At 48.2% G+C, this 18446-nt stretch overlaps 1 protein-coding gene across 4 annotated transcripts in view; it reads left to right on the forward strand.

Moving 5' to 3' along the window:
• SFXN5 (sideroflexin 5) overlaps positions 1-18446 on the forward strand; it is a 151573-nt gene that overhangs the window by 9342 nt on the left and 123785 nt on the right. The gene's annotated exons all lie outside the window — the stretch shown is intronic.

Here is an 18446-nt window from a genome sequence, read left to right on the forward strand (position 1 = left end):
TTATACGCAGAATTTCACCCCTGTCACCCCCCCTGGCTCAGCCCCTGGTCCGGTAGACCAGTGTTTTCCTTGTCCCCTAGTTTGTTATAAGCCCTGTTTTTATCACAGTTGAAAGCAAAAACATATATTTAAGGTCCGGACTGTTGGTGTAAGACATATGAATGGACGTGTAGAATTTAGTGCCCTCTGATTCTCTCTCTGTCATCAGGAGAATTTGACAATTTGGCATAGTCTGAGGGATTAATTGCTGAACCTTAAGAATTACGCTCGTGCCTTGGTATTGTTCTATACAGCTTGGGCAGTAACTATTTGCCTTAATAAAAATGTACCTTAGGCTGGCTATATGAGCATCAGGCATTATTGATCACCAAGAAGCCAGTAGGTGGCTTTGTGTAACTCTGAGCTTGAGATATTAATGTTGAACCCTGATCATTCTTCACGTGCCTTACTCTGGTTCTATGAACCTTGGTCATTAATGATAAGCTGCGGTAACTCCAAAGGTGCCTTAGTCTGGCACTCTGTGTATAACTGCGTGCATTTCTGTGCATGCGCACGTATACTGTGTGTGCAGACATTGTGATGTCGCGAAATCCCGCATGCCCGTTGATGTTCTTGGTGACGGACACAAATTATTCATATTTGCGCCAGTCCATCAATAGAAAAGGGCGTGGTAGATGTGGCACAGTGCCACGTGCACAGTGCTGTATAAAGCCTTGGAACTAAGTTTAAATTCTGGCACAGCTGGCATCAGTTGGCGAATGTTATCTGCACGGGCTTGTAGGCACCCTCACCTTCACTAATCTGTACTGAGTAGCATAGTGAAGTATGGTCAACCCCCGAAACCAACACGGCGTGGCGAGTCCTTCATCCAGCAGTGGATTGACAAAGGGTTGTACGTTACATTATCGGTGGAAGATATCCCCCAGGCGTGAGCCATGTCAATTAATATTTCTGCAATCGGCAGTAACCAATCGGATACAATTCTACACGCATGATGTTTAGCATTTGCATTGCAATCTATTTTGCATGTACAAGAGGCTGTGGTTATTTTGCAAAAGCTGTCCCCTTTGGTCTTTAAGCACTAGTATTGAAATGGTATTGCGTTCGAGGCTTCGCCTTGAACGTTATCTCCATAAGCCACCCGGCCATCTCATTTTGGGTGAGTGTCTCAATTTGAGAAAAAAAAATTGGGATCCAAATGAACATTCCCATGCCTGCAGGTCAACATGTGCCACAAATTATTTTCTCAAGGCGTTACATAACGACTGTTTAAACCGGAACCATTAACATTGCTTGTTAAAATGTTCAATTTGCACTCGTGTCACTTAGCTTACGCGTATGCCCATTTCAAACCGGTCCCTCTGTTTTTCACCGGCACGCACGTACGTACGTACACACGCACGCACGTGCTCACTTATTTCGTCATTACAATTGAGAACATCTGGTCCCGAGCCCGCGAGGTATTTGAGCTACGAACGAACCAGCCCTCCTTCCTCCCACATCATCCCTCTCCCCCCCCCTCCCTTACCCTTCCGTATCCCATCACCCCCGGCTCTGTGACATTGAACTTGTCAGCTTTGGTTTGGCGGCAGATCGGTTTACGGCTGCACCTGAGCGGTCGCAATTAGCCTTGGTGAGCTCGGCCTTCCCGGGCCGGACCACCCGGCTGCACCCGACGCCCGGTGTCCCCACGCTGTTTTCCGCTAGCGGGGGGGGGGGGGGGGTGAATGCGACCAAGGCCTCGGCCGCAATTAGGCCGCGGACCGCTGTGTGGCCTTGATGTGACGAATGAGGCGCTAAAATTACGGGGGCCCACTTTCCCGGTAGACCTCCCTGCAAGCGAGCGGCCTCCCATATGGCCCTCCGCGCCACGACGATTGACTCGCGAGCTGTTTTTGTTATCGTCGTTAACGATTATTACCGGGGGCGGAGCGGTGACGCAGAGGTTGAGCGCGCTGCGCTGTGTTGCCGAGTCGGATACCCCCCCCCCCCCCCCCCCAGAAACAAGCTGATGTCAGTGGTGGGGAAGGTCTGAACCGGTCCTTAGGCACCGTTCCACACAAACCCAAACTGGGGTTAAGAAAATCCTTCCCCAACCTGCGCCGACGAGCACGGTGAAGTATGATCAGGCCTACCCCAAAATCAACATGGCACGTGGAAGCTTTCGGCACACAGCGTTGGTGATAGATGGTTATAACAAAACAAAAATGATTAAGTAAATTGCAAGTCTTGCCTTGCAAGTGTTGGGTGATGGCGAATGATTGTTACCACTACCGTAAAGCGATGAAATTGGTGGCTGTGCAAATTGGGTGACCCCGCAGTCAAAATAAAAAAAAAATCATCTCAACAATACATTTGGAGTGTCATTTTTTAGGTAATAATAGTGTTGTGGTAAAAAAATAAAATTGTTTAATCCGGCTTGTTTATAGACTAAGTCGCTGGTTTGGCGCGTATGCGAAATTAAATGTGTCGTCATTGTCCCAGCCTGGGTGAAGCAGTTGGTTCGCCTGAGTTCGTCCTTCACAGCGGCACCGTGCTCGCTTTACTCCCCGATTGAAAAGGGTGGCCAATTTATTATTTGACATCTGGATAAAAGTCATAATTCGTTAACATTCTATGCCCAGGTAATATGCCACTTCGTGACTATACAAATGATTACCCACTTACGTAGTGTCTGAATTGTACATCAAGATATCTGTGAAAAATAACTTTGTAGCTCATCGGATTCTTCCAATACAAATTAATTTTCTGATTCTGATCGTGGAATTGCCCATATGACAATGGACTTGCTGTAATGCACCCACTAAGATGGAGATATTGTCTCAAGGTGAATTTATCTCGTCCGGGATTTTAACTCTGTGAATGTGGATTGAAGGGACAATATGCAACATAACAACAGTGTCACATCAAATATCCTCACATCAAATCCGTGACAAGGTATTAGAGGTGTAGTGATGGGTCGAATCTTCAATTAAAATCGAATGTTATGCTCAAGGTATATGTAGATAATTGTGCGCTTAAGAATGTACTATTTAGCGTTTGTTTATGTTGCAATTGGTTCCTGTAAACCCATGCAGCTGCTAGAGGTCATATATTGCACCGGAATGTTTAAAAAGTGATGTATCTATATTCTTTGAGTCTTTCGGTAAAGCCACGTAGATACAAAAATAAAAATATGACGACGTTTCGATCGCAACACAAGTGATCGTCATCAGGTGAAAAAATATCTCTCTTGTTTGTATAATTTTACATTTGTTCAGTTATGCTGCATCATTAGTCAAAATGTAACGTTACTAAATCCCTTTTAACGAATGGATCATTACATGCCTACTGAATACTGCCGAATGGATTTTTTTAATGTTGAGGATATATTACATCCACCACGATCTTCGCTATTTTGCACGCTGACATGTTGATGTGGTCGCATTTACATCCTACACAAGTCCAAATTTGTAAGTGTATACATTTTAATTTATATTCAGCATGTTTTTAATCAAACTTTTATCCATCCGAAAGATCTTTTATTTCCAAATCGGCCGGCAGGAAACGGCAGTGTGTGTTTGCGAGTTGTTCGTAACCCCGCGGTCAAATCTCCACAACCCACGATTACACGACGCCGTGAAGCCGCAGCGATTAGCTCGCAGCACCTGGTGGCTCCGCCATCCGGACCGAGTGACGTGGACAGAGCCTTGACCTTCTCGGGAGCAGCGTCTCATGGTGGCGGTGGCTTTTTGGCGGAATCGGGTTTCCGAGCGGAGCGCCCGTGCCCACCTCGCTAAGTCTCAATTGCTGCACATCTGTCCGTCCGTCTCATCAGCTGACGGCTCACCCCAACCATCCCCACCCACGCTCGCGTGATCGTTCCCTTGCTTTCGACACGTGTGCGAGACCACACAGCCTTGAGGACTCTGACGGATGTGTCGGATATGGGCCTCCCTAACGAGCCTCGGCTAATTGCTAAGTCCGCGGTGTGAAGTGGAAGGCGTGACTTAGCGCAGCCTCCGCCAAGTCTCTGGACGGGGTAGAGGTGAGGGGCGATGCATCTGCACGCACAGTGGCACCAGCGAGCGAGCGGCGCCCAAATCCCAACGGGCGCAGCATCGGCGCAGCTGTCGTGTAACTTCAGTCTCTGCGTCGGCCCCTCCACCTTGGCCTAGCTTCCTGCGTCCGCCCATCATCGGGCGCGCGCGGTGCACGTTAGTGTAGATTGCGTGCGAGTGGAGAAGATGGGTCGGTGTAGGAGGCTGTGGAGTCGGTGCTGCCGGTGGGCGCTTGTAAACTTTTATTTGAGGACATTGCGCGTGTGTTTGCCTTTGCAATCGAGTAGAGCTGTCATCAGCAAATCGATAGCGTGTTACATGTTGAAATTGGCGATAGTTGCTGTGTCAAAGCATCCTCCAATAGCATTACAAATTGCTTGTAAATGACATTGTTATATTTTTCACTTTCACTTGTGTACGTTTGTACACTGCGGTGCTGCCAACTTAAAAAAAAATCACCCAAAAGCACTCTGTACTCTTGAAATCTACAATGTCCCAACACAGGGTAGTGTATCGTCGACTATGTTTTAGTCAATGGAATGCTTATACATTTTCTTTCCCTGACTAAAGTACTCGAGACTTTTGACTTGAGCAGTGTTATATTGCACTCGGCCCATTAAAAAAAAAAAAAACATTTACATATTTACGATAATAATCACAATTGACACTTCTAATGCGCCTTTCACCCGGAGGTGACGATGCGCTGTACAAAACACGCACTCATGCAGGCTCGCACCAATACAATCCAACCCCAAAGTATACGAATTGAAGCGATACAAAAGTCGTTTTCACTCCAAGTGATGGACACAGCCGTGGCTGTCCCACGTGCATCAGCATTGTCTTGCTTGGACTGTGGCTTAGTAGGATTGTTGGTTCTTTATTCACGTAATGAAAACTCTAGTTCGGGACAGCCCTTTTGTCGCGAATGTCTCGCGTGTTTAGTAACCAGCACAGTGATCGTCTTCAAGATGTTTACAAAAAAAATCTCAATCTTCTCACTACCCATCGATACACAAGCACCACGCTTACCAAAGTAATCATTATTGAATACTTACTGTCATCGTGATGGCGATGACAGTAAGTAAGAATGATGCGGAGACATTGCTCGAACGATTAGCCGGGTAATTGGAACTTCTGTTCCACCCGTTGCTTGAAGGTTACCCTGGGTTAAAACGGGCCCTCTCGGTTTTCTCAAGGAACGTCGGCGCAAACTTAGCTTGCGTGCCCTCCGTGCCAAGAAAAGCAACATCGCCAGCGCGGGGAGCAAAGGTGGTAGGGGGGGGGTGCTCAACAAATCGGTGACTCGGATATCGCTTAGCGTAGGCGCAATGTGGGCAACCCACCGAGCGGTACGCTCTGAGGGGCGTAACAGCGCTCGTCTCCTTTCGGACGTGTTCGTCACGTCGGAAGTTTGATGAGGCGGTGACCGATGCCTTCATTTTTAAACGGTTTTGGCTCTGACGTGAGCCGCCCGCTTGTCCGTTAGTTGAACTTGCCCTGGTCGTGCAAAATGAGGCGCTTAGTCTGCAGGAAGTTTGAAGGCAATTTTGAAACAGATTTTTTTCGCCAAACGGAAAACCAATCGTCGCCACACTCACCCAGACGCCCGCGATCATTATCCTCTGTGCGCAGTATTCGCTTCCCCTTTTAATGTGAGCAGTGTTACTTGAGATTGAGATTATTACATTTTGCAAGGTTCACGATCGTAATGAAACAACGTTTTGCAGCCCTTTGGCAATTATCTGCTGGATGGAGACCTTCCCGAGTCACGTTGGTTGTGGTGGTTGTTTGACCGTACTTCGCCGTGTTGGTCAGTGTGGATTGGTTTGGTGAAGGGCAGATTAGCCTAGTCTTTGGCTGGAAGGGTTCCCGTTTGTGAGGTCCTGTTTTAAAATCACAGCAAGAATAGGCTCATGAACCAGGGTTAATTAATTCCCATAGTTATCATAGCCATCATTCGCTGCTGGATGAAGGCCTCCCTCAACTCTAGGCATGTAATCATTCAACTGCCCCCCCCCCCAATGTATTTGAGAACTTTTTACCAATCGTGTTGCATTTCCATTCAAGAACAATTTTTGGTCTCCTTTTTACCGTCTGGTTTGAAACAATATTTGCCATGGTTTTTTTGTTTGCTTTAGTATCGGCGTGTCATTTTCATAAATTGTAAAATGAATCGGATTAGGGCTTCCTTGACCCATACTTCACCACGCTGGTCAGTGTATGTTGGTGAAGGGGGAGGCTCGCAGCCAGTCCACATATCACTTAAGCTGTCACCGAATATGTGCTTCAGTGCGTGAACCACTGTGGCACTGTTATTATTGTTATCATCAACAACATCATCATCATCATCATAAAACAACATCAAAGGAAGAACTTACGTCCGTGAAAACCAAAATAACATTCAGAACTTAAGACTCGTAACTTTTTTACTTTCTGAAGTCTTTTTTTTTTAACATCACGACAACAACAAGTCACATTTAATTGAGAGCTACACAGGCACCAGTTGCGGCAGCGGTGTCGGCGGAGTGAAGCTCACAGCGGGGCCCCCGCGCCACCGCGGGCGTGAAGACGACGCGGGAAGTGACAGCGCCAGATGGCGGCAGAGCTGCCGGAGCTGTGACTCTCCGCGGGGGAGCTGTCCTCGGCTCGTGGCTCCCCACCGAGCCACACCGCCACGACCGCCCCTGCCGAGCACACCCGGACGCACGCGCGGGCACGCACGCGCGGGCACGCACGCGCGGGCACGCACGCGCGGGCGGGCACGCACGCGCGGGCACGCACGCGCGGGCACGCACGCGCGGGCACGCACGCGCGGGAACACGCGGGCACGCGCGTGCGTGTCACGACAGGTCCCGTCCGCCGCGCCCGAGACTTCCCTCCCTGCGGCGAGCGACTCGGCCGCCAACCGCCGCCGGCGCCTCCCTCCTCTGCAGCCGCCCGCGAATTTCGTTCGCTCCCCCTTATCTCTCCTCCCCGGCGAGACTGCATTTGCATAATGATTATCACACGCCTTGACGTGCGAGTGGTGTGCAGTACCCCCCCCCCCCCGCTCTGTCTCCCTAAAGACATAACCAGCCTTGCCCCCACCCCGGCCTTTGCCCGTCTCAACTCCCCTGCCCCCCGCACCCCAACTTCAGCAACAACCTCCGTGACCGCCTCCCCCCCGCTCTCTCGCTGACTCTCGCGCCGCGCAGCGGTGGTGTGTTGTTGGCTAGGGAAGGAGGGGGAAGGGGGTAGGGCCACGTGAGAGGGGACTTCTGAGGAGGTCGGCTCGGGGGTCGTGTTGCTGCTTCTTGAACCTGAACGGTGAACGGGGGGAGACCCTCCTGGCGGGGACACGAGACCCTCCCCTGTGGGCCGCCCTGCAAATAAACTCGGCCCACGCTCACCCCGCGACCATTTTTCCCAGCGTGAAATTCAAGATCCGTTTCCGTCGTTGTACTCCTCGAGTGTGGGTGCGAGGACGAACGTCAAGCCTCGTTCGGCGTTTATTTTCTTTCGGGCTGATGTTCTTTAATGCACGGTAGCGGCACTGGAGTGCGGTGGAGTTTCCGCGTGTCCGTGTGTGTGTGCGCGCGTGCATGCATGTGACGACGTAAAGTTAACATTTTGTACGGAGTATGGTACCTCTACTCAAGCTTACTTGGAGGAGGTTACAGTTGAGTGCCAAAGTTCCACTGCATTAGTTTGGTACGATCGGTTCATTTAACAAAAAGAGAAAGATTCACTTTCGTTTTGCTAAAATTGGCCCTAGATGCTCGCCCTGTTATAAGTTAAGCCTGCAAGTTTTTAAGCGATGTAATTTAAATGAAATGAAAATAAGCGTGCAGTTCAATAAAAAAAATAATGCTCGATGCGTTGTCAAATATGCGGCGTTTCATGCACAAAAAATAATCTGCCATCACCAACTGTGATATCCGTGGCAGTGTTTTTAACGCTGTTTTTATTAAACCACCCAGGGGCGTTCTAAAGTTCGTGACTTCTGACGCCTGCTTGAGAATTTGTTGGCAACGTACACATTTTGCAAATTATTTCGTGTGGCTTTTTTACGTCTCGCAGATCAAGAGATTTGCCAAGATGCCTCCCAATTTTTCCAAGTGGAAAGCTTAACGTCGCTCCCTTATCAATTTGCCGCTTTACTAAGGCCCCACCCCCATGACAGGTTTAACCCTTGTGATTGGTTGAGAATACTTCACGCGGGTCAGAGCCGTTTGGTAATGGGTCAATGGGAGAAGGGTCGTGGGGTCACAGCGCCGGTTTTAGGTATCGCTCGCCACTGAACGTTAGCCGTGTCCAGGTATCGAACTCGGGTCCATCGGGTTCGGAGCCCAGTTCTCGGACCTCTGCTCCATCGCCCCCCTGTATTGATTTTCGGCGTGACGCACGGTGGATGAATGTTTTAACTTAGCTGCGGGATGGTTGACGGCACTTACGGTGCAATGAATATTTGCTATTTAATTCGGTGGTATAAATTAATTTAATCGTTGCAGTGCACACTTTTGTAAATGTGCTGAATGTACTCTCTCAAATATCATAATTAAGCTAAATATATGAAAAAGTACCCTTGCATCCAAATTAGTGGACTCTAATCACGATGCTGGTCATCTGGGGCGTGTTTGACCATACTTCGTCAAGCTGGGCAGCGCAGCAGCGTGGGGAAAGCGGTGTAGCGTGTGTGGGGGTCGATGGATAGGACTGGTTCAGACATCACTCTCCACCGATGATGTGATATTACCTACCGTCAATCCCCCACCCGTCTTGTGGTGCAGTGGCCGGCGTCAGACCTACGACAGTCGCAATAACACTGCATCGGCGGCGGTCCGCTGTGGCGTGGCGAAACACAAAGGCGGCCTTCATGGAAACGCACCGTCGCGATCGTTCGGTTCGAGCGAACAGTTGAGGGCAAACCGCTATTTTCAAAACGGTTCAGGTTATGCGTAGGTTTATTGGTGTACGAGAAGGAAAAATAAACGACTCAAAATGAAAACATGGTGAGGTTGCAGTCGGGCGTGAGCGGACGTGGCCGACTCGACACGCGCGTGCTCGTGTGTGTGTGTGCGTGTGCTCGTGTGTGTGTGTGTGCTCGTGTGTGTGTGTGTGTGCTCGTGTGTGTGCGTGTGCTCGTGTGTGTGTGTACTCGTGTGTGTGTGTGTGCTCGTGTGTGTGTGTGTGCTCGTGTGTGTGTGTGTGCTCGTGTGTGTGTGTGTGTGCTCGTGTGTGTGCGTGTGCTCGTGTGTGTGTGTACTCGTGTGTGTGTGTGTGCTCGTGTGTGTGTGTGTGCTCGTGTGTGTGTGTGTACTCGTGTGTGTGTGTGTGTGCTCGTGTGTGTGTGTGTGCTCGTGTGTGTGTGTGTGCTCGTGTGTGTGTGTGTACTCGTGTGTGTGTGTGTGTGCTCGTGTGTGTGTGTGTGCGTGTGTGTGTGTGTGCTCGTGTGTGTGTGTGTGCTCGTGTGTCTGCGTGTGTGTGTGTGCGCGTGTGCGTGTGCACAGTGATTAGCGCTCTGTGCCCCGAACCCATCGAGCCGAGTTAAATTCCCGCTCACGGCCTAAAACCCAGTGACAATGATCTAAACCGGTCCTGACCTCCCAACCCCCTCCCTCGTTTTGGTGCCATGCCGGCCCATCACAGAGGTGCTCGCTTAACAGCACTTGCCCTCAAAAGTCCGTTCAAGCTCTACGGCGAATCCGTGTCTCCGTGCACCCGCGCTGCGTTGTTGGGGTTTGTGTCTCGGTGCTCAGTCGGCAACGGAGAGCTTGGCCGCTGTGTTGCTCCGTAAGTGTTAGCTCGAAGGTGGCATTAAGCCTTTGTAAAAGGTGGAATGTTCATGCTCCCCGTGATGTTCTTGAGTTTATCTGCAGTTCGCTGGCTGCTGCCCAGTCTAGGATGACGGCAAGTGAAAGTCGTGCGCTTATTTGGACAGTGTGGGTGGGGGGGGCGCATAGTGCTCATCCGCTTCTGGTGGATATTCTACATTCATATGGCCCGGGGGGGGGGGGGGGGGCAGTTTTCCCATCGAAACACCACTGTTGTTGTTGTAGTACACAGTATGTGTTTATGTTGTTAAAGCACCGTCTATATGTATATCAGCTATAGCAAGCGTATACATTTTTTTTTAATATTTGCGCTTATTGAGTTACTTTGGAACCGAACTGCCGTGTCGAAAAATTCCCTCTCACATCAAGCAGCGCGTCTTCAATGCAGCACACAGCTGCATCGCAAGCGATCAAGAATATGGGGTGTGACCCGATTCAAATCTGCAATTATTTTCGGTCTCATTTCCAGTCGGTTTGTTACTGGTGTTTGTTTCCGTCTTGTGGGTGTCGTTTCGTTTACTCCATCAACCCTATCCCGACGGACCGCTGTTCCACACAGTGGTGGGCACAATTTACGACGAAGAGTAACGTTACGTCACGTGACGATCGTACCGACAGTTTGAATTTCCAGAGCAAGATTTTAGCCACATTCAGTGTAGAAATGAAACGATTGGAGAGAAGGCGCGAGTTCGGAGGAGATGGGTGGGTCGTAGGTGGAGGGTTGGTTCCATTTGCCCCCCCCCGCAGTGTCACAGATGCGAGCCTCCCCGGAGAACGTAACCCCTGCACGCCGAGGAGAGGTGTCTGTACAATTAAACAAGTGTCTGTGCCGATAATTACAGGAGCTGTGTGTTTAATTACGTGCTAATTAAGGCTCGGCAGCACACCGCTAGGGGGTGGCCGCCTGACGCCCGTCTGCGCCGACGCCGGCACAGCCGCCACGGCAGGCGGAGGGCAGTGGAAAGGAGACGGCGGCGCGAGGGGGTCCCGCCTGTGCCGCTCCCTCCGGACCCGTCGCAACATCGCCATCTCGGCCCGAGCGTCCGGGGTGGGCCTGAACCGCACCGCTATCGGCGCGATCCGGTCTGCACTGTTTGGGGATTGCGGTTGGGGCGGTCGTGGTGGTGGTGGTGGTGGAGGTTGTGCCTGGGTAATTGTGGGGGCCGTGGACGCCGCTAGGGTAATACGTGTTGTGTGCACCTCTGAAATGCTACTTTGTATTTTTGTTGTTGCTGCTGCGTGTTTGTGACGTGCGTCACTGGAGAGGATGGTTAATTCAATACGGGGCTCCGGCCTGGTGTATAAGAATTCTGTGCATGGGCAATTACGCCACAACCAAATTTCGAGAGCAAGGCAGTAAGATTAAAACACAATCGTGACGCCTTGTGGGCCCATCTTCTGCGAAATAACATTCATAAACGATGAATACCTAAACGTTGCTCTCGTGTCCAATGTTGTGATCATCAGGTTCCGTGCCCTGGCCGTGCTGTAATTCCATCAACCATGGAAATTCGGGCGTAAACACAACACAAATTGGATTTATAATTCATCCCAAGTGCGAGACCGCATCTCCAACCGGCGTACAAATGGGGAGGACGTGCACATCGAGGTAATAGTTGCATGCCCGAGTCTAGAATCACCTTGCACGCATCATAGTGTAAAACACCGATTGTGAACGATTGGAAATGTGGCACGCGAAGCCGCAATGACACTCGAAGCAAAATTCCCAGACGTTTTTTTTTTATTATTATTATGATTACCGCCTGTAAGGGGAGTGCGGCGCGTTTGGCTTTCGTAACGAGCGAGCTTCTCGTTGTGTCCTATCGGTATCGAATTAGAAGCACGACGCTGTGCCGTGCGCGTGTGCACGTGTGCACGTGTGCGTGTGCGTGTCACATCGTGTGTGCGCGTGTGTGTGTCACATCGTGTGTGCGTGTCACATCGTGTGTGTGCGTCTTAGCCCAGGTGCGTTTTTTTTAAAGGTGCATTTTTAGAAACGCGCCGTTGTGCGTGCACGTGTGAGATGGCGACGGCTTTGGGGAGGCCTTCATACAGCAGTGGATCGACCATGGCCGATGACGGCGATGATTATGATGATGACGACGATAATGCATACAGCAATATATATTTTTGTTCAATTTATGAAAAATGTCAACATTCATCACTGGCGCGAAAGGGGGGAAAAACTAAAACACACGGGGATAATTTTACGGCATTCTAAAGAAATAAAAAATACATCTTCGGCGTTTTAAGAAATGTTTAATAAAACATAGTAATGCTCGTTCAACGCCCGTACTTAAGTTTATTAAAATGTAATACTTGAATGGAAAGGAACAAATCAATGTTTTAGCTGACAGACCATTACTCAAAAACTATTTCACACGCACATATATACCTACGTACGTACATACGTCCGTGAGTGTGTGTGTGTGTTTGCCGTGAATAGGATTGGCACTTTTAATTCAAGTGCTATAACTGAGTTTAACAAAGAAAATCTGGATTTAAGCCTTGGGCTGTGGAGCCGAGCCGTGCACACGTGTGCGAGGAGAGGGGCCAGAGGAATGTTGAGGCTTGCGGAGCACCAATCAATATTCCACCACTCGTGCTATAGGGCTATTGAAGTGTAATCTATTCACAATTGATTTGAGAGCTTAAAGGGACCTCGGGCTCTTTACAAGTAATTGGATGTTCTTATATTATGAGGTTCTTCCCACCCCACCACCCCCTCCCTCACCTTCGTCATGCACACATAACTTACAGATGAAATAATTCAATGAAGGCACGGCCTCCCGAGTTATTTCCGACCGTCGCAGGTGTATCTCTGTTTGCTTATTTTTTTGTTATTCGCTAAATTTCACCGATGCCACGCCACCAGCAGGATGCCTCGTATGAAGCCCACTGAAAGGCTGTCGGGGCAGGTGACGACGGTGAGCACATAATTAAGGCTGGCAAACAAATACACGCGCAGGGGGTAGTTAAACCTCGTTAACGACGACGAGGTGCGCTATGAAAATGAATGTTACGTCTGCGTGATGCAGTGCTTGCTTCGAAGACGCACCGCGACCAATTGTACGGTGGAGCAAGCGCTCGCGAACGCGTTGACGTTCATCGTACACAGTTGCACTTTTAATATTTTTTTTTACAGGTACGTGTAGCAATGCTTATGCTCGTCATAGTCATAATGAATAACAATTTCCCCTTTTGATGAGTTACAGTGCAGTTGTGGTTGAGGGGCAACAGCGTGTGTAGGCATTCAGGTGCTGCGCCATGCACCTGACCATCCGGGTTCGATTCCCGGCGACGGTTGACACATCAGTGGTGAGCGAATTTCTGAACAGGTCCTGCTCCCCGGCCCCTCCTCCTCCCCCCCCCTCCTCCTCCCCCCGCCATCCCCAGTTTAGCACTCTTTTATGACCAGCGGGGTGAAGTATAGTCAAATAAACCACCACGGCTGACACGACACGGGGGCGGGCTGGCGGGCGGGCGGGGTGGGGGGAGGCCTTTATACAGAAGTGGGTTCTATTTCATTGGGATATGTTCAGGCGCTAAATGCGAATAGTCGATGTTTGCAGGCCACAACAGAGCTTCGGTAGTTTTGCGCTTCCGTTGAAGGAGCGCAGACTTTGGCGGCTCGCTCTTATGCGCTCGATGTTTTGGGGTTTACATGGCTGCAGTCGCACGCTTTTGGCTTGTCTTCAGTTTTCCTTTTCACGAAGGAGATGTGTGCACTTTCGCGGATTATGTCATTGTGAAAAAATGCAGTAAAAATAGAGTATGCAGCTGTTTGTTTGTGGCTGAATATCCACATTCATTTTCATCCGGATGCACAATGATGCACGGTACCGCGATGTCTCTTTTTTTTACTTGATGCGACTTTTAAAACAAAAGCGGCAACTGGTGAGGGAGGTAAACCGACGCCACTTAAAGATTTAAGGTCCTTTGTGTTGAGGTAATGCGAGTCGATAGCCATTGCTGTTTTTTTAAACAAGAGTTTGCTCACCTTTTTTATTTAGTAAGAGACATAAATCATGAGACGCTGCATCACAGTGACACTCAACGCTAACTGACACAATGCAATGCTTGCAGAGAACGCCGCTATCATTCTCAGCTGTTTATCACCGAAATTCACTGGCGGCAAAAAGGACGATACATTGAGATGCGTGGGAAAAAAACAAGAATTTTATAGTCTGATGCGAAGCTTTGATGTGACTTGGGTTGAAAATAAGATACGTACTTTCGCGTTAATCTGCGTGATATGTGCTGAAATAGATTCATTTATCTGTGGCATGTTGTCTCGATTTCCTCCTCGTGTTGATTATCGTTTGGTGGTTTTTGCCGTATGATGTTGATTTTCTTATCAAGGCTGAATGGTACGTTTTAATTGTAACTTACGTTGGCGTCTGTCTTGTTGTGTAATGTGCCATATTTATCCGTAATTAAAAATTGTCAGTGCCATTGGTTCATGGTCAGAGTGATGATCAAAGTCTTCGTGGGAGAATGCATTACAGTGAGGGAAAAAAGTATTTGATCCCCTGCTGATTTTGTACGTTTGCCCACTGACAAGGAAATGATCAGTCTATAATTTTAATGGTAGGTTTAGTTTAACAGTGAGAGACAGAATAACAACAACAAAATCCAGAAAAACACATGACAAAAATGTTATGAATTGATTTGCATTTTAATGAGGGAAATAAGTATTTGACCCCTCTGAAAAACATGACTTAGTACTTGGTGGCAAAACCCTTGTTGGCAATCACAGAGGTCAGACGTTTCTTGTAGTTGGCCATCAGGTTTGCACACATCTCAGAAGAGATTTTGTACCACTCCTCTTTGCAGATCTTCTCCAAGTCATTAAGGTTTCGAGGCTGACGTTTGGCAACTCGAACCTTCAGCTCCCTCCACATATATTTTCATGGGATTAAGGTCTGGAGACTGGCTATGCCACTCCAGGACCTTAATGTGCTTCTTCTTGAGCCACTCCTTTGTTGCCTTGGCCGTGTGTTTTGGGTCATTGTCATGCTGGAATACCCATCCACGACCCATTTTCAGTGCTCTGGCTGAGGGAAGGAGGTTCTCACCCAAGATTTGATGGTACATGGCCCCGTCCATCGTCCCTTTGATGCAGTTAAGTTGTCTTGTCCCCTTAGCAGAAAAACATCCCCAAAGCATAATGTTTCCACCTACATGTTTGACGGTGGGGATGGTGTTCTTGGGGTCATAGGCAGCATTCCTCCTCCTCCAAAGACGGTGAGTTGAGTTGATGCCAAAGAGCTCCATTTTGATCTCACCTGACCACAACACTTTCACCCAGTTGTCCTCTGAATCATTCAGATGTTCATTGGCAAACTTCAAACGAGCATGTACAAGTGCTTTCTTGAGCAGGGGAACCTTGCGGATGCTGCAGGATTTCAGTCCTTCACGGCGTAGTGTGTTACCTATAGTTTTCCTTGGTGACTATGGTCCGAGCTGCCTTGAGAGCATTGACAAGATCCTCCCGTGTAGTTCTGGGCTGATTCCTCACCGTTCTCATGATCATTGCAACGCCACGAGGTGAGATCTTACATGGAGCCCCAGGCCGAGGGAGATTGACAGTTCTTTTGTGTTTCTTCCATTTGCGAATAATCGCACCAACTGTTGTCACCTTCTCACCAAGCTGCTTGGCAATGGTCTTGTAGCCCATTCCAGCCTTGTGTAGGTCTACAATCTTGTCCCTGACATCCTTGGAGAGCTCTTTGGTCTTGGCCATGGTGGAGAGTTTGGAATCTGATTGATTGATTGCTTCTGTGGACAGGTGTCTTTCATACAGGTAACAAGCTGAGATTAGAAGCACTCCCTTTAAGAGTGTGCTCCTAATATACAGGTAACAAGCTGAGATTAGGAGCACTCTCTTTCAGAGTGTGCTCCTAATCTCAGCTCGTTACCTGTATAAAAGACACCTGGGAGCCAGAAATCTTTTTGATTGAGAGGGGGTCAAATACTTATTTCCCTCATTAAAATGCAAATCAATTGATACATTTTGTGACATGCGTTTTTCTGGATTTTCTTGTTGTTATTCTGTCTCTCACTGTTCAAATAAACCTACCATTAAAATGATAGACTGATCAATTTCTTTGTCAGTGGGCAAACGTACAAAATCAGCATGGGGATCAAATACTTTTTTTCCCTCACCGTATGTAAACTTTAATGTCATGTGTGAACCATCTATAAATTTCAGAAGATGTCTTGTAGACTGATGTTATTTCATTCGATTTCAAGAATTGAATTGCGGCAACGGGTGGCTAGACATTCGAACTGTTTCCCAGTAGAGTTGCAATATCCTCCAAAGTTATTCAGATTGTATAACTCAATTTACATAAGAAAGCTATCAATACTGCACAATGTAATTGAGCAACAGCGTGTCAGTTACAAGTGCGTCCCCTTGTGAGAATACTGACATACACCTGTATACACTCCCCATGCATGCATGTTTGCATAACAACACATGATATCTGTTTATGTTTAACAAAAATTACAATCATTATTCATCCAGGAAAGTTGCGCTGTGTCCAACGACTCCTTTTCCGAAGAGTGTTACAACACAGGGTTTTTATTTCAAGACATTATCAGACAATTTATGATGATTATTTGATATGTGGGAGGAAACTGGAACAATCTATCCCGGTACTTTTGGTAACGGATGGAGATTAGTTCACAATTGTTGTATCGCCTTCTCCTGGCGAATCAGGGTATGGTAACATCCACGCCCACAGGAAGGAAGTTTCACAACATTTTTGCGGTAATCCACCAACCCTGGATTACAGGCCACAAGCATAGCCACCACCGCATGGCTAAAATGAATATCTAACGATGATGATGAACTTAATGAGTGACAGCTCATATCTTTGTTGTCAAAAAATCTGAGATGGTGAACGTTCTCTCTCCATTTACATGTATGCCTTTGTTTCTACTGGAACAGCCACACTGAGATTACGTTGAGAAATTAACGAAACGCCTGTCACAGGGCGAGTCGAACAATGTGACGCGCTTTCGCCATTCAAGGGAAGACGTTTTCTCAAAATTATTCACCACCCGTAGTAAAGCGATGATGGTCATGATTTACAGGCCTTTTGTCAGTCCACTCCTGAATGAAGGCCCTCCACACGCCACGTCCAGTATACCCGTCGATATATACGGCATATACATTTCAAGCATTGGCCAACAGAAAAATTACGCAGTGTCTCCGACAGCGAGGCGTCGTATAAATACGCTCGCTGAAGGAGCGCGGCGGAGCCTGTGGACCGGCTTGAAGTGCGTGCGCCTGTGCCTGCCTGACGCGAAGATTGCTCGTAATTGCAGGAACGTTGTTAAACGCGGAGCGCCGCGCGTGCGTGCGTGGACACGAGCGTGCGTGGACACGAGCGTGCGTGGACACGAGCGTGGGGCGCCACGCGTCCAAACGTGTGGTCCGTGGACACATACGCGCGTGTGTACGACCGCGGCGCCCCGCGTGTACACGAGCAGCCCTGGATATATAATCAGAAATTGACTACACGTTACATTATACTGTCATTACTGTAATTGCCAGTACCCACAGAAATTATGTTGGTGAGCTGCGCTTATTAAAGTCACTTGTTTAATGGAAGTATTTTGTAATTATAACAAAGAACACGACCTCTTTATTACGAATCCTCCCGCAGAAGTTATTTTTTTTTTACGATTATTATGAAAAAACATATTAAACTGGAAGCAACTTTTGAACAAGCAAAGTGATTAGAGTGAAAGATTAATTTGCATAAAAGAATTTGACTTCAGTTACAAATGAGAAAAAAAATATTGAATATGTAAATTGCTTTAACAGCATGGCACATCAGTTTTTAAAAACAGTCTCGTAGCCAAAGGGAACATTTTAAGTGCTCGCATTTGCCTGGTAATTTCAAATTTTCTGCTGGGAAACATGAAAAACGATCCCACGTGCTTGCAGTTGAGAAAAAAAAAAACCTTTCTTGGTTGACGTTAATTTAAAGTTTAAAGGGCTAATTTGTTTGAACTGGCGTATTTAATTTATAAGAACCTCCGGGCCCATTATATGTTTTAATAACTTCCAAATCACTTGAGTGCGGGGTGGATTGCGCGTAAGATCCCGTTCGTTGCCATTCCCTCAAAAATTCCAGTATCTTCTTCGCGCCGTTTGCTTTTATCGTAATTTGCTCTCCCAACGAAAATTCGCGGACGTCCGTCCGTGCGTACGTACGTGTTATTCGTTAAACCGGTCGCGCGCACTGTGGCGCGCGGGCAACGTGCGCCACGTTGGCTCTCGCGGTGTTATTCACATTCTAAAAAAGACACCGCTGCATGGGGCTATTGTGACAGTTGGCCTCCGAGTTCAGAGGGTGTGGAAATGTCTCGCGGTTTCTGACGTTTGCTTAAGAGGTGTTTAGTCGCCGGCTAATAAGAAGCCGATTTTTGAATTGCGAATGGTTTTTTTTTCTTCCCTTCCCTGTGCCCAAAGACAAAATTGGCCCCACAAGAATGTGCGAAGGAGGAGAAATACGATGTAAATAAATAACTAGACGTGGGAAGGCATTAAGGGAAGGTTTTTGGGGGGGGGGGGGGT

This window comes from Petromyzon marinus, chromosome 9 (genome assembly GCF_048934315.1).
Source record: "Petromyzon marinus isolate PM22_M1 ecotype Great Lakes invasive population chromosome 9, UKy_Petmar_22M1.pri1.0, whole genome shotgun sequence".
Classification (NCBI taxonomy): domain Eukaryota; kingdom Metazoa; phylum Chordata; class Hyperoartia; order Petromyzontiformes; family Petromyzontidae; genus Petromyzon; species Petromyzon marinus.